Source organism: Lynx rufus, unplaced genomic scaffold (genome assembly GCF_022079265.1).
Source record: "Lynx rufus isolate CCGP_SWC_20201006 ecotype Redwood Valley unplaced genomic scaffold, mLynRuf1.p SCAF_12, whole genome shotgun sequence".
Classification (NCBI taxonomy): Eukaryota; Metazoa; Chordata; class Mammalia; order Carnivora; family Felidae; genus Lynx; species Lynx rufus.
This window is the reverse complement of record NW_025814826.1, coordinates 60,255,580-60,269,897: the sequence shown is the minus strand read 5'-3', so window position 1 is coordinate 60,269,897 and position 14,318 is coordinate 60,255,580. Positions and strand designations below refer to the sequence as shown.

The following is a 14,318-nucleotide window of genomic DNA, read 5'->3' as shown; positions in this document are numbered from 1 at the left end:
CGTCCGACTTCGGCTCAGGTCATGATCTCGCGGTCCGTGAGTTCGAGCCCCGCGTCGGGCTCTGTGCTGACAGCTCAGAGCCTGGAACCTGTTTCGGATTCTGTGTCTCCCTCTCTCTCTGCCCCTCCCCCGTTCATGCTCTGTCTCTCTCTGTCTCAAAAATAAATACACGTTAAGAAAAAAAATTAAAGTCGTGAGGAGGGAAGGAGATGCCAGCAAAACCGTGAGGCCCCCTGGGGCACCCAGTCCGATTTCTTCTGCCCCCTCTCCTGCCCCGCCCTTGCCGGGGGCTTTCGTGCTGCTTTCTTTCCAAGTGGTTTCTTCAACTCTTAACATTCCCTTTCCTTGTTCCCATCACTTGGCTAACCTCACCCCATCAGGGCCCCTCTCTCAGTTTTGTTAACATGCGGCCCGCTCCCTCCACTGAGACCCGGCCTCCCCCAAGTTCCCACCTGGGCGAGCTCCCATTATAGCTGCAATGTGGGAAAGGGGCCACCAGGTGGCGACACGCTCAGCCGGGTGGGCGCTCATCCACCCAGTCCCAGGCCCACGGGCAAAGCCTAGGAAGGGGTAGGAATTAGCTAGGACCCTCCACGGGGAGCCCTGAGGACCTGAAAACGTTTCTTCAGGACCCTCGGGCACCTGCCCAGACACAGAGGACGAGAGCCAGAGCCCTCCAGGCCCAGTGCTGTGCACCCCCCACGCCTCCCACAAACGTAGGTCTTCCAGGATTGGGTGTTGGGGACCCTGGGAAGGTCCCCCAGACACACCCCTCACGCGGCCCCAAACACACGCTTGGCTGCTCAGCAAAGAGCTCCTGGAACCAAAAAGAAGTTCCTGGGAAGAAGCGTTCTACCTGCTTCTGATTTTAAAACGTGAGGACTTTTAAATACATGCACTGATTAAGAGATGAACCCCACCTCAACAATCATGTTTTCCACACGTGCCACTCCCTTTTTAAAATTCTTCCTTTTAGGGCGCCTGGGTGGCTCAGTCGGTTGAGCGTCCGGTTTCGGCTCAGGTCATGATCTCACAGTCCGTGAGTTCGAGCCCCACGTCGGGCTCTGTGCTGACGGCTCAGAGCCTGGAGCCTGCTTCGGATTCTGTGTCTCCCTCTCTCTCTGCCCCTCCCCTGCTCATGCTCTGCCTCTCTCTGTCTCAAAAATAAATAAAAACATTTAAAAAATAATAATAAACAAATAAAAATAAAATTCTTCCTTTTTTGTTACTGTTGACGTCCGCAGTGTTTAGGGGGACAAGTCTGCCTCAAAAGTCATTTTGCCCCCGTGTCCGTGAGGAAGTGCCTAGGAAGTGTGCCTGTCCTGTGAGACACAGCGTCACCCAGCAAGGTGGAGGGTGTCCCCGCTTCCTCTGGTGCCCGGCCCACGGGGCCCCGCTCAGCTGTCCTCACCACACCTTAGGAAGCTGGTTTACCTACACCAGGATTCACTACAGGTCGCGTCACAAAAGGAAATGTTCTGTGTATTCAGAGCCAAGTGAGGTCCCGGTCATGGGAGGTCCAGGGCACCTTTGCTGTAGGGGCCCGGTGAGGAAATGTCCCCCAGTGATTCCAGGGTCCCTCTGCACCTGCTGGGGAAGGACCCGCCTCTGTTTCTGCTTCTGCTTCGTTCACTGATGCAACAACACCTGCCAAGTAGAGGCATCCCCAGGGCCCGGGTTCTGTCACCCCAATTCACGATCTCCATCCGTGGGATGATGCTGACAGATTCACCTGCCCCTGTCGCTCCCCTCCCTCTAAGGGCTCCCCCTCCCAGACCTGCCCAAGCCCCGGAGCCCCATAGAATAAGGGGAAGCCCTTCTGATCGTCGTCAGCTGAAACACTGGGTCTTCACAGGATGGCTGAATCCCAGGTAACCTGCTTCTCAGAGATGCTGGCCGCCTGCCCCACCTGACGTCCCGTGAGCACATGGAATAATTCAGACACTGGCCGTACTCAACCCCAACCCACTGCTATGGACCCGGTGATGTCCCCTACATTCCTATGTTGAAGTCCTGACCCCCAGGGTGATGCTGCTTGGAGGGGGGGCCTTTGGGAGGTGATCAGGTTTAAAGCAGGTCATGGGCGGGGCGGGGGGGGGCATGATGAGGTAAAAACCGCAAGGCAGCTCAGGAAGCCACCGTCCTGCTCGGCTCTGGGAAGTGCGCCCTCCCCCGACGTCTCCCCATCTCCGGGCCTCCACGGGGCTCACTCCAGACTGGCAACCGGCAGGAGGCCGCGTCTGGGGAGGAGATGGGCAAAAGACAACTGGAGTTTTTGCCGCGGTTCTAAGCCACGTCCTCCGATTCAGCCGGACCGCAGAGTACGAGTAGCAACAGGTTCCCGGATCAGCCTCTCTGTTAGCTCAGGCCTCACCGCGCCACGGTGGGACTGCGGCCCCGAGACCCCTGCCGCTTGGACACGGAGATTGGACCCTGCCAGGTTATAGACCAGGGAGGCTGTGGGTCTGGATGAGAAACCACAGGAGGTGAGTGGGGACGGTCTCGGGAGGAACAGGACAAGGGAGCTAGAAAGAACAGAGAGGCCACGGCTCCACGGGGCTGTGAGGTGTCCCCAAGGCCAGGAACAAGATGACTTCAGGGAGAAATGTGGCACGAGCTGTCGGAACGGACTTTGAAATGGAGCAGGTCTAGGTGATGGCGAGCCGGAAGGTGGAAAGGGGAAGTCGGGAGAGAGCAGACGTCCAGGGCCCAGGAGGGCAGGTGCTGTGTGTAAACAGGGACACTGGGGTCAGCGGGATAAGGGCACAAACTGGGCAGAAACACACTTACTGTAAAGTCCGCCAGGAATGAAGGAAAGGAGGCAGCAAGGTGGCAGGTGCCAGGAAAAGGGACAGTGCTGGTAACCGCGGGGCAGGTGCAGAAAAAAAAAAAAGTTTGGGGACAACGGGTGGGAGGGTGAAGTCCAGAAACATCCACGTGGACCCATAGGGACGCAGCGCTCACCCCAGACGCTGCTGCTGGGAGCGAGAGGAAAGTGACCATAGTCTGGGAGGGTAGCAGGGTCCTCAGGACCCTCAGGCATGCCTCACAGGTCAGGGCAGCGAGCCTGCCTCTTCGCAGGGCCAGGGCGCTCCCCGCGTGTGGCTGGCACGCTTCCTGGAGCGCGGAAGACCGAAGCCAGGGGTTGCGATGGCTATCGGCCGAGAACATCTTTTCTCAAGGCTTCCAGAAGGGGTGCGTACCTATTGGGAAAACTATCGCCTCGGAGGCCTGGACGCCCCGAGGGTGTCTGCAGAGCCGCAGATGTCCAGGGCGCCTTCCTGTGGGTACCCGTGACTTCCGAGAACTCCTTCCCCTCCGTGTTTTATAACATTTGAACTGGCTTTCCTGAAAGTTTAACCGGAACAGGGAGCTCTGTGTGGTGTAGATCTGTAGATTGCTGGAAGGTCTCTCCCCACCGGAGGCCCCCGAGAAGAGGGCTTGGTTGGATCATAGACCCCCACAGGCCCCAAGGGTCCAAGACCCGGATCCAGACGTGGAGCTTCTCTGTGATGTGGGAATGAGGATTCCAGACTTGTCTGCCTCGGGGGATTGTGGGGGAAACTAACACACTTTAGGTTTACATGCATTTCGTTTGATAAGTACTCACCTAGGGCCACTGGGGGCTGGGGCTCGGGCAAGATGAGGTCTCTGCCATCCGAAGACCTCAGTCCGGTGGGGGGACAGGCAGGTAGCCAGACAGCGGCAACACCAGGAGAGGTGGGAGATTCTTAATAATGACCATGGTTCCCTTCTGCACCCTGTCAACATAGGCTAAGTGCTTTGCCTACGTGAATTTCATTGAATCCTGTGTCAATTCTGCCAAGAAGCACAATCCCCCCAGGAGAGGAGAATTTAATGAGGAGACAGTCTCCGGGAGGTGAAGAAACTTGCCAGCAAGGAAGGGGTGCACCCAGGACTTTAAAAGCAAGGTACTGAGCTCACGAGTCCCGGCTGAGAATTAAACACCTCCGTTCCCCACAAGAGTGTGGGACCAGGGGACTGTCAGCTTTGTTCTAGACTGAAGCACTTTGGAGATGAGCCCCCAGGGGCTGGTCCCAGGTGGTAGAGTGGGTCCTGCGCTGGGAAAGCCCAAGCTGTCCAGAGGCTCCCCTTCTGACCCCGCCGGGAGCGCTGGCCCGGCCACCTAGCAGTGGTGGCCACCAGAGGGCGCAACGGACCCGCCTTCGGCAGGATTCCTTTCAACACTGGGTTTGGTTGGGAGCCAGACAGCAAGCAGTTGAAAAGCACATGAGAAAACACACACACACCCATGGGTAGGCTGCAGCCTCCTGGGGCTGATGACCGTGGGTCTGGGCCGCGGATACAGAGGCCCCAGGACAGCCTGGGGGTACGGACCATATCGATTCATTCGTCCACGTTCGTTGAGTGCAGAGCTCCGTGACCGCCGTGGGCGGGCAGTCATTCCTGTGCTGTCCTGATGTAACCGTCTTGTGTTTCCAGTGGAGGTGGTCAAACCAGCCATGGGAAGCCACCGTGACACGTGGCTACAGGAAGTCAGGGTTCCGTGGAGCACAGGGCCTGAGCGTGTCTAGGGAGATCAAGGGAGACTTCCCGGAGGAAGAGGCTGAGCCGTGAGGGGTAAGGATGGTCACCCAAGCAACGGTGGGAGAGCATGCCAGGCAGAGGGACGAGCACGTGCAAAGGCCCAGAGGCGAGACAGGGTGTGGCACAATCACAGAGCGGCAGATGCTCCGTGACACCGAGGCAGGGAGGCAGGAACGAGAGACGGGGGTCGGAGCAGCGGGGTCCAGGTCTCTTGCGAATTTGGGGGGGGGTTGGGCTTTATTCTCGGGAAAACAGAGGGCACTGAAGGGTGCAGCCCAGAGCAAGCGGGGAAGCCCAAAGTGCCCCCTCCAGAAGAACACTTGGTGGGGCGGTTGGACGCATATTTACGTCACGTGTGCACTTCACAAAGTACCCCACACCCTTGCTCTCATTCAGCAGCACCCTGCCAGGAACAGGGGAGCAGACCCGAGCTGATGGCTGAGATAGGACAGCAGTGAGTCAGAGACAGACAGGGCCGGGACTCAGGATGGGGAGCTCTGCACTCCCCAGCTCTGCACACCGTCCCGCTGCTGGCAGGGCTGGGGGAAGGGCTGGGGGGGGTGCGTCTCCCCGGTTGGACACTGAGCCCCTTGTGACCGAGACCATCCCGCATTCCCAGAAGCGAGCGGAAAGCCTGGTCCAGGAGCACGATGCACGTGTGAGGGATCGGAGAGGTTTGAATGGAACGGATGGGTAATGGTAAGGCCCGAGTTTCCATTGCTCAGGCTTTGTCACGGCCAAGACTCGGTCAGGCTTCTAGGCACTCCCAGGCCTCAGGGTCCCCCGGGTGGGTGGGAGACACGGATCACCCTGAGGATGACCGGCTCCGTTATTCCACAAAGGGACAGTTTGCAATGCTCTTCTGTGAACCACCCAGGCATCCCCAAGGAGTTGAAAACTCCTGAAAGTTATGAATGGAATCTCTTACTGAAATATAAAGTCATTTCTCTTTCTCTGTGGAGGTCGGGGTAGGGGGGAGGGAGAGAGAGAAGAAGAAGAAGAAGAAGGGGAAGGGGAAGAGAAGGAGGAGGAGGAGGGGGAAGAAAGAAAGAAATGAAGGCAGGAAGGGAACAAGAAAGAAAGAAGAACCCAGTAATTTGTTCTTCCTCTCCCTCCCTCATCCTTGCAGGTGTATTTTAACAGAGTTGCCATCACAGAGAATGATCTATTTTTACATTTTACTGGCTTGTTATTTTGCAACCATTAATTTCCACATTGAAATGTGCGAAAACTTCTTAGCAGAGTTTCTAGAATATAGTTTATGTCCAAAAGAAAAGAAAGAAAGAAAGAGGAGGAGGAGGAGGAGGAAGGAAGAAACAGAAGGAGGAAAAAAGGAGGAGGGAAGGAGAAGGGCAGATGGGGTGATACTATATCTATACATGACACTTTTTTATTTTTTTATTTTTTATTTTTTTTAAATTTTTTTTAATGCTTATTTATTTTTGAGACCGAGAGAGACAGAGCATGAATGGGGGAGGGTCAGAGAGAGAGGGAGACACAGAATCCGAAGCAGGCTCCAGGCTCCGAGCTGTCAGCACAGAGCCCGACGTGCGGCTCGAACTCACGGACCGCTAGATCACGACCTGAGCCGAAGTCGGCCACTTAACCGACTGAGCCACCCAGGCGCCCCACATGATCCTTTTTTAAAAAAAAATATTTCTAACTAGTATTAAAAATAAATTCTTTTTAAAAACCTACAGATTGGGAGAAATTATTTCCAAATCGCATACCTGATAATTTCTAGAATATATAAAGAATTCCCACAACTCAGCAACAAAAAGGCAAGCAACCCAATTACCCGTCTAAAAACGGTCAAAGGATTTGAACGGATACTTCTCCAAAGAAGATACACGAACGGACAAGGCGCTCGTGAAAACATGCTCAACATCGTTAGGCGTCACTCTGATGAGATTCTGACTGCACACCCGGCAGGATGGCCGTGAACCAAAAAGTCAGAATGCGACACGCGCTGGCAAGGACGTGGAGAAATCAGACTCCGGGTGCCCCCCGCTGGTGTGAATGCAAAATGGTACGCCCGCTGTGCCACACGGCTTGGTGGCTCCCCCAGAAGTTACACGGAATCACCGTATGACCCAGTAATCCTACTCGTAGGGATGTGGACCCCAGTTACCGAAAATAGGCATGCCAACACATGGACGTGAATGTTCTCAGCGGCACTATTCACAAGAGCCAATAGGTAGAAATGACCTAGGCGTCTCTCTACCTATAAGAGGGTAAATACATGTGAAGAAGAACCCCTTTTTATGGATGTGGAAACTAGGGCTCAGAGTGAATAAAAGGTTTGCCCCAAGTCTCTGGGGTCTTAGCAGCAGTGGAAAGATCAGAAGCTGATTCCTTGACTGTCCTGCTTCGGAGAGAACCCTAGGTCTGCATTGCTGGGCCCGTGGCCAGACGTCAGGGGCTGGTCAGATGACACCTCTGGTCACATTCTTCCACAGGCTGGACCCCCTGGGAAACCTAGTCCCAGCCCCCCGCCCCTCCCACCCACCTCTGGCTTGTTCTGGGCTCCTTGGCCCGGCCACACGGATTGCCTCCTCTCCTGCTTTTGTGCTGCTGGGCAGACTGGTAGGGAGCAGGCTTCTGGGCCCCTGGAAAGGCCGCTGCTGCCCTCTCGGCCTTGGCTGGAGGATGAATCGGCCCTTCCCTCCTCGCACTCCCCATCCTATGCCTCATCAGGCTTCTAGAGCCCCGGGACAGCCACCACGCTTATCTTACCAGAATTCTTTCTTTGCCTTTCTGTCTACCTCGCTCCACGGGGAGCTCTCAATCAGACGCGTGTGAGCTCTCGTGCCCAGTGCGGTGCCTGGCAGTGAGCCGGTGCTCGATCGTGTGGGCCGAGTGAAGAAAAGGCATCGCTTTAAAAAAGGAGGGGTGGGGTGCACCTGGGTGGCTCAGTCCGTGGAGCGTCGGACTTCGGCTCGGGTCATGATCTTGCGTTTCCCGAGTTCGAGCCCCACATCGGGCTTACTGCTGTCGGCACAGAGCCCGCTTCAGATCCTCTGTCCCCCTTTCTCTCTGCCCCTGCCTGGCTCATGCACAGTCTCTCAAAAAAAAAAAAAAATGCTGGATGGATGGGCATCCGGGTGAACAGAAGTGTTGAGGCAGAATGGGAAGGAAAGGGGCCTCGGTCTGAAGGTCAGAGAGCAGGCTCCCCACCATTCCCAACTCGGCGGAGAACCACAGGACCCCCTGGCCCCTCTCCGAGCCCATTTTTCTCATCTATAAAAGAAGGAGCTTGGATGACCTGATCCCCAAAGGCTTTTCCCGCAGTGATCCTCTCCGAGACTCCGAGCCTGTGGCCTCAGGTGGGATGGAGGGATGGACCCTCCCAAGGCCAAAGACTCAGGTCCACAGAGTGTTGGAGAGGTCAGGTGGAGGGATCTGCCTGGAGCGGAGGAGGATCAGCCTAGAACAGAGGCCACTTCGTGCTAAGGTTCAGGTGTGCCCAGAAATACCGTGGTATTTGCCCGATTCTGCCTTCCTCCTCCAGCGTCAGTGCCACGGTCCTCTCTGCCGTTTACAGCTCTCGCCTAGAGCCGGGAGCCGAGGCCACCAGCTCCGTGCTTAGGAAGGCGTGGTGACTTATCCAAGGCTCCACCACCGATGGCATTGCTGTCTAGGCTTGGAAGGTCTCTGTTCAAATGACCCCGGAGAAGGAGCCCCATAGGTCTGGGTGCTCGGGAAGTCTTTGTTACCTGGGGGTAACAAAGGGGATCTCGTCTCTGGACTAAGACAGGGTTCCCTTTAAGGAGGTCGGTTCTCTGCAGTGCGTTCCCTCCACCCCCCACCCCTGCCACTGTGACAGCTCTGACGTCAGTTCTGTACTAGCGACCTCCTTAAGATCTTTCCTACCAGGGAAGGCAGCCCGAGTTGCCAGGGACACCCAGGGTATTGGCCTCTTGCCAACCTCTCCAGCCTTTTGTGTCTCGAATTGCCCCTTCTCCTCTCTTTCCCTCTGCCCCATGCCCTCCTGTCCCCCCCTCATCTCACCGTCATCCCCACTTGCTTTTTCCCCTCACACGCCTTTCCTGTGTTCTCCGTGAGACCCACTCCTCCTCAGTCCCTAAGTCAGTCCCGGTCCCTGCTGTCTCCTGTCCCCGCTGGGCTAATGACAGTACCCTGATCAGCGCTCAGGACAACTTGGTGAAATGGTGTGGTTCCCTGCCCCTCTCACCTCCCCGTCGCTCGGTACACACAGACTTGTAACTTTGTACCCTGAGCGCTTAGCACACTGCCCTGCTTTGGGCTGGTTCTGTGATGTATATAATAACAGCCTGCACTTCTCGGGTGCCGAGTGTGGGCCAGGCACTGAACCAGGGCTTCACGTGGACGAACCCACTGGCCCTTCACATCCATGGGCAGGCAGGGCGGCTCCTGGCCCATTACATATAGAAGCGGTCTGGAGCAGTGAACAGTCCACACAACTGTACTGTAGACGTCACCAGCAGCAGCAGCAGCACCACCACAATCTTCACCATCCTCCGCCCCGTTTTATAAATGAAGGGTAAGATAGATAAGAGAGTTTCAGGAACTTGCCCTAAGTCACAGAGCTAATAAATGCCAGAGCCAGGATTTGAATCGGCCATCTGGTTACAGGGTTCTGCTGCTTTCTACCCTGCTTGGCTGCCGACGTGTGTGTGGTGGGTATCGGAAGGAAAGATGTGATGCCTTTAGGAAGAGCAAGAATGAGAAGGCGTTTCAGGTACAGGCATCAGCAAAAGCCTGTGGGTGTAGCTCAAGATGGCCCCCCTTCCGGACCCAGTGGTCTGGGTGAATTGATGTCGCCCCTGGTTCTCTGACCTCCACCCTTCTCCCTACCTGCCCAGAGGGCCGGAGCACCTCCTGCTGATGTAGCAAAGACCTGACCCTGACACATACTTCCTGTGCGGCATTTGGGCACATTTCTTAATCTCTCGGAGGTTCAATGTCCTCATCTGCAAAATGTGGACAAGAATCGCGCCTTCCCCATAGTTTGGTTAAGGATTGAATGACATAATGCCTCTGAATTGCTTAACGTAGTTCCACAAACATTGCGAGGGATCAAGAAACGGTTGAAGAGGTCGAATATATATAGGCTTATTTATTTATTTTTGAGAGACAGAGAGAGAGAGAGAGCAGGGGAAGGGCAGAGAGAGAGGGAGAGAGAGAGAATCCCAATCGGGCTCCGCGCTGTCAGTGCAGAGCCTGACGTGGGGCTCGAACCCACAAAACAGTGAGATCATGACCTGAGCCGAAATCAAGAGTCAGACACTTAACCGGCTGAGCCACCCAGGCATCCCTTGAATATATTTTTGGTGAGATGCATAGTGCGGACACTTTACCCTCGTCTACTCTGTCCCAGAGGACTGGCTCTCACAAACTACATTTTCCAGGCCCACGGGTGGGAGGCCCTGGCTGGGGGGGAGAGAGAGCAGGAGGAGGGAGGGAGCTATGGGGTTCCTCCCTCTGCTTTGGGCAGCGTCTTTGAGGTGGCCTCATCCCTTCCCTGGTCCCAGCCCCAGCGAGACAGTCCCTGACAGGGTGCGAGCCCCAGGGGGCAGCCTCAGCCCCTCGCCCCCCGGTGTCAGCCCCTCCTCCCTCATCCCCCAGCCCAGGGAGAGATGCTGTCTGTGTTGCAAGGCTCCACGATGCCTCCAAGAGCCTCAGGAGTAGAGTTTGCCAGGATTCGTCAATTAAAAAAAACCAGGAAGTCCCATTGAAGTTTCATTTCAGCCAGTCGACATGTCATATTTTAAGGGGAAGTATCCCCAGATATGCAGGGAACATACTTACGTGGAAAAAAAAAAAAAGAAAATCCTTGTGCATCTGAAACGCACATCGAACTAGCCTTCCTGCGTTGCATCTGGTGGCCCCACACGTGAGTCCTCTCAATTCCTCAGACACCATTGCACCTGACTCTCCGTATTGTCTCTGTTAAACTTCCCGATAAGGGCTCTTTTGTCGCCGGATCAGATGCCAAGGCCAGCGTGAGCCAAATTCGTGTTCCTGGAATCCGAAAGCGACCCCCTTACCCCAGCCTTTTATTCACCTTGCAGCTCCCCGGGAGTTCAAAAAGGAACACAGAATTTGAAACGGACGTTAATTGAGCAGACGTAAGTGCCAGGCACCGGAGCCCTTGGCAGAGATAAAACACTTTGCTCTCTTAATCGCTGGCATCAGAACACCTCTCAAAGAGAAGTTCTGTTTAGGAAAATACCTTAACGAGCCGCTCGGGGTGGAATCGGGGACCCCGAGGGCAAAGAAAACCAACAAAAGAAACGGCCTGTGCCAGGCTTCGGAAAAGGAGGGGAATCTTTTTCTGCCACAGAGGGAGCGGAGGGCAGAGCTGTCCCGGTTGCCGTAGGACTGGAGGGCAGAGCTCTCTGGTAAAGGAAAGCCCCAATTTTGTGACTCCCAGAAATTCTGTCGGGGATTGGCACGGAGCGCAGGGAAGGCTGGCTTGTGTCTGCTCCACGGTGTCTGGGACGACTCAGTGGCACGTCTGTCTCCCCGTGAGGTAGCTGGACACGTCGAAAGCCATCTGTGCCTGCCAGTTTGGTGGCCGATGTGGCCTCAGCTGGGGCTGCTGACCAGAGCGTCATTCATCACGGCCATTCCGTGCGGTCTGGGCTTCTCCACGAAGGGAATAGGACTTTTTGCACGAAGCGCAGGGGTCCAAAAGCCAGTGTCCCGGTGGGCCTGGCAGAAGCTGGTCTCGGACCAGACTGACCTGGTCTCGGATAGAAGGACCACTCCCTCCTTGCCCTGTCGGGGGGACGGGACTGCCCACAGTCGGGAGGCGGAGACGGACGGCTCCGGTGGAAGGGAGGGTGGTCAGGTCACATAACAGGAGAGCAGGCACAACGGGAGAGCTCGTCAACCATGGAAAAAAGCGCCATCTGCCACAAGGAGGGAGAGAAGAGGAGGAAGGGGGGAAAAGAAACCGGGAAACAAACATGCGTTTAGAACAACATGTGGCCGGAAATGGAAGTGAAAGACGGGAGCGGGGAGACTTGGGCGGAGGAGTGGACGGGGAGGCCCTAGAAATTTCAGCCGGGTCGCTGACTTCCTTTGGAAGCTGGAAGCATTGCTGCGGGGTCACGTCCCCGTCCTCTGCCTCCCACACGCCTCAGTCAAGTACCCCGGGCCCACCCAGGGCCTGGGCCGGCGTGTGCCTGTGCGCGCTCGTTCGTGTGCACACAGAAAGGGATGGGGCTCCACGGGTGACGTGTCGCAATGCTAAGAAGATGGAATGAAGGCTCTCAGACTTCATGACCCGGCAGCAAGGACAGTGACATGCCAGTAACTCTGAGCCCTTGAACCCGAGTCGCCGGGAATTTGCAAAAAACTTGGGGTGGGCTTTGGGTTTGTCTAGAGCGCAGAACAGGGAGTCAGGCCGATTGTACTCACTCATTCGCTCGTCTGTTCTTTTGCCCAACAAGCTTGGGTCATGCACCTGCGGTGTGTCAGAGACCGTGGTTGGAGCTGAGGCAGCAGCAGGGACAAGACAGCCCGGCTCTGACGCACGGAGGGGACCTTTTAGCGAGATGGGCAGTGAACAGGTAAATACAAGTAAAATTAAAAAGCGAATAAATAAAACACAAAATAAGAATGTCCGTGTCGTCCAACGGCCCTCAAACCTCAGCACCTCCCGCAATAGAAACTCGTGTCTCGCGCGCAGAGGGATTAGTGTGGGAGGGTTATCCAGTCTTCCCTGGTTTGGGGTGCAGGCTTCACTGTCGTGTGACATGCCTCCCATCTGCTGGGACTTACCGGCCCCACAGCCAGGGACGGGGGGGGGGGGTGGGATGGGGAGCACGGAGGCCCGTGCGGAGCAGTTTCATACACCAGCGCTGGAAACAGAGCACAGCACTCCTGCCCAGGTGCCATTGCCAAGGGCGCGGTCCCGTGGCCACACCTCGCGGCAAGGAAGTGGGGAGGTGTGGTGGCCTCGGTGCCCGGGAGGAGGAGGAGCGTGACAAAGGGGACGAAGGAGAAAAACAAGGTATGGTGACAGCGGCCGGGGTAAGGGGGGAACCGTTCACACCGTGCGGGCAAGTCAGGCCTGTCTGAAGAGATGGCACCTGAGCTAGCATCTAAAGGGCGACAGGTGCCTGGCGGTCCACGCCGCTGGGGACACGTGCCCCGCACAGAAAGGAAATCAAGGACAAGTCCCCGAAAGGGTGGCCAGGTCGGTGCGTTCAAGGAGCTGGGGCGGCCAGTGTGGACAACCCGGGGTGAGGGTGGCGAGACGGCAGACCCCACGTTCCCTGCAGGGCCCTCGAGGGAGCTTGATCTCAGCTCTAAGTGGCGCCAGGAGCCCCCGGGGGATATCCAGCAGGGAAGTGCCCGAATCTGGGCTGCATTTTTCAGAGATCTTATCCTCCTTCCAAAGGGCAAGGAGGCCTTTATGGGTATTTGAGTTATCTGAGTTACAGTTTACCGTGTCAACCCATCCTCGTGATAGCTTTGGGGAGGAGACAGCGTTGACCCTTTTGTGCGAGGGGAAACGGAGGGTCAAAAGCAGCAATAATTTTCCCAAGGTCACTCGTGACCTTGGCATAGCCAACTCTAGTTCCGGACCCAAGGCCAAGAGAGGAGTCATGGTTGAGGATAGAGGCCAAGGCTCAGTCAGGGCCCAAGGGTGGGGAAGTGCCCCTCTGCCAGGAGGTGGACCTCTTCACCCTGAGGGACGGCCCCATGGAAGGAGCAGATCATAATACCCGTTTCTCTCGGCCAGTGGGAAGGACGCCTGGTGACCTTAGGACACAGTGGCTGTCAGTGATCGTTGCAAAGACAGCCAACTCACCATGCTCGGCTGAGGAATGGCCTCTCCCCAGAGATGTCTGTGCCCCATCCGCAGACGGTGGGAACACGTGACCTTACTTGGGAAGGGGATTCTGTAGGTACGGCTAAGTTAAGGGTCTTGAGGTATTCCTCTATTACGTGGCTGGGCCCACTGTAGTCGCAAGGGCACTTCTAAGAGGGCAGGAGGAGAGGCAGAGTCCCAGACAGAGACGTGACAACATCATGGCCTGGGGCCCTGAGCCAAGCAGTAGTGGGCAGCCTCTGGAAATCCGAGAGAACAAGCAAACGATTCTCCCCTGGAGCCCCCACCAGGAAGGTGGTCCTTGACTTGAGCCCACAGAGACCCATTTCAGACTCGTGACCCCCAGAGCTCTAAGGCAACAAATTCATGTTGTGTTGAGCCCCTGAGTGTGTAACAATTTGCTACAGCCTCATCACAGGACATGTGTACAGCTAAGATAGGGAAACACCCACGACAGGGACTTCTAGAGGCTCCAGGAGCTGGCACCAAAGCCGAGGGGTCCCGGCCACTGCCGGTTCTCAAGATCCCTGACGGCTGGGCCCGAGAGCAAGCCCAACCTTGACCCTTGGCCACCTTGGCAGAGGTGGCACTCGTGGCCTCCCCAAGGCTGCTGAGCAGCTGGCGGGCCTGGTTAATCAGTAAGGCTCGTGTTTGTCCGGCCTGGCCTTCTGGTGACTTAGCACTCCTTGGCCTATTTATGATAGTTTGCACTATCAGCATTTAATAAAATGTAATGAGTAACCAGGGTCCTGAGGTCTCCACACCTGCCTTCTCCAAACACAGCTGATTGGCCCCAACCTCCCCAGGGACTTTGGGCTGGGGACAAATCCGACACGGTTGAGAACATGTGCCCCCCCCCCAACCCTGGGGATGGGCCTGAGCCCTGAGCGGGCTGGCCTTGGGTTCAGGGTCCAGCTCC

General features: G+C 56.3%; 1 long non-coding RNA gene across 3 annotated transcripts; it reads left to right on the top strand.

Moving 5' to 3' along the window:
- The first annotated feature begins 2,082 nt into the window (after positions 1 to 2,082).
- On the top strand, positions 2,083 to 6,028 carry LOC124507829 (uncharacterized). Of its 3 annotated transcripts, XR_006961150.1 has the most exons (4): positions 2,083 to 3,195; positions 3,774 to 4,602; positions 5,189 to 5,268; positions 5,699 to 6,028. It is a non-coding gene; the product is annotated as an uncharacterized LOC124507829 (long non-coding RNA). The 3 variants fall into 3 exon arrangements; XR_006961148.1 differs by having other exon boundaries at positions 3,774 to 5,268; XR_006961149.1 differs by lacking the exon at positions 5,699 to 6,028 and having other exon boundaries at positions 3,774 to 3,932; positions 4,465 to 5,531.
- The last annotated feature ends 8,290 nt before the right edge of the window (positions 6,029 to 14,318 follow it).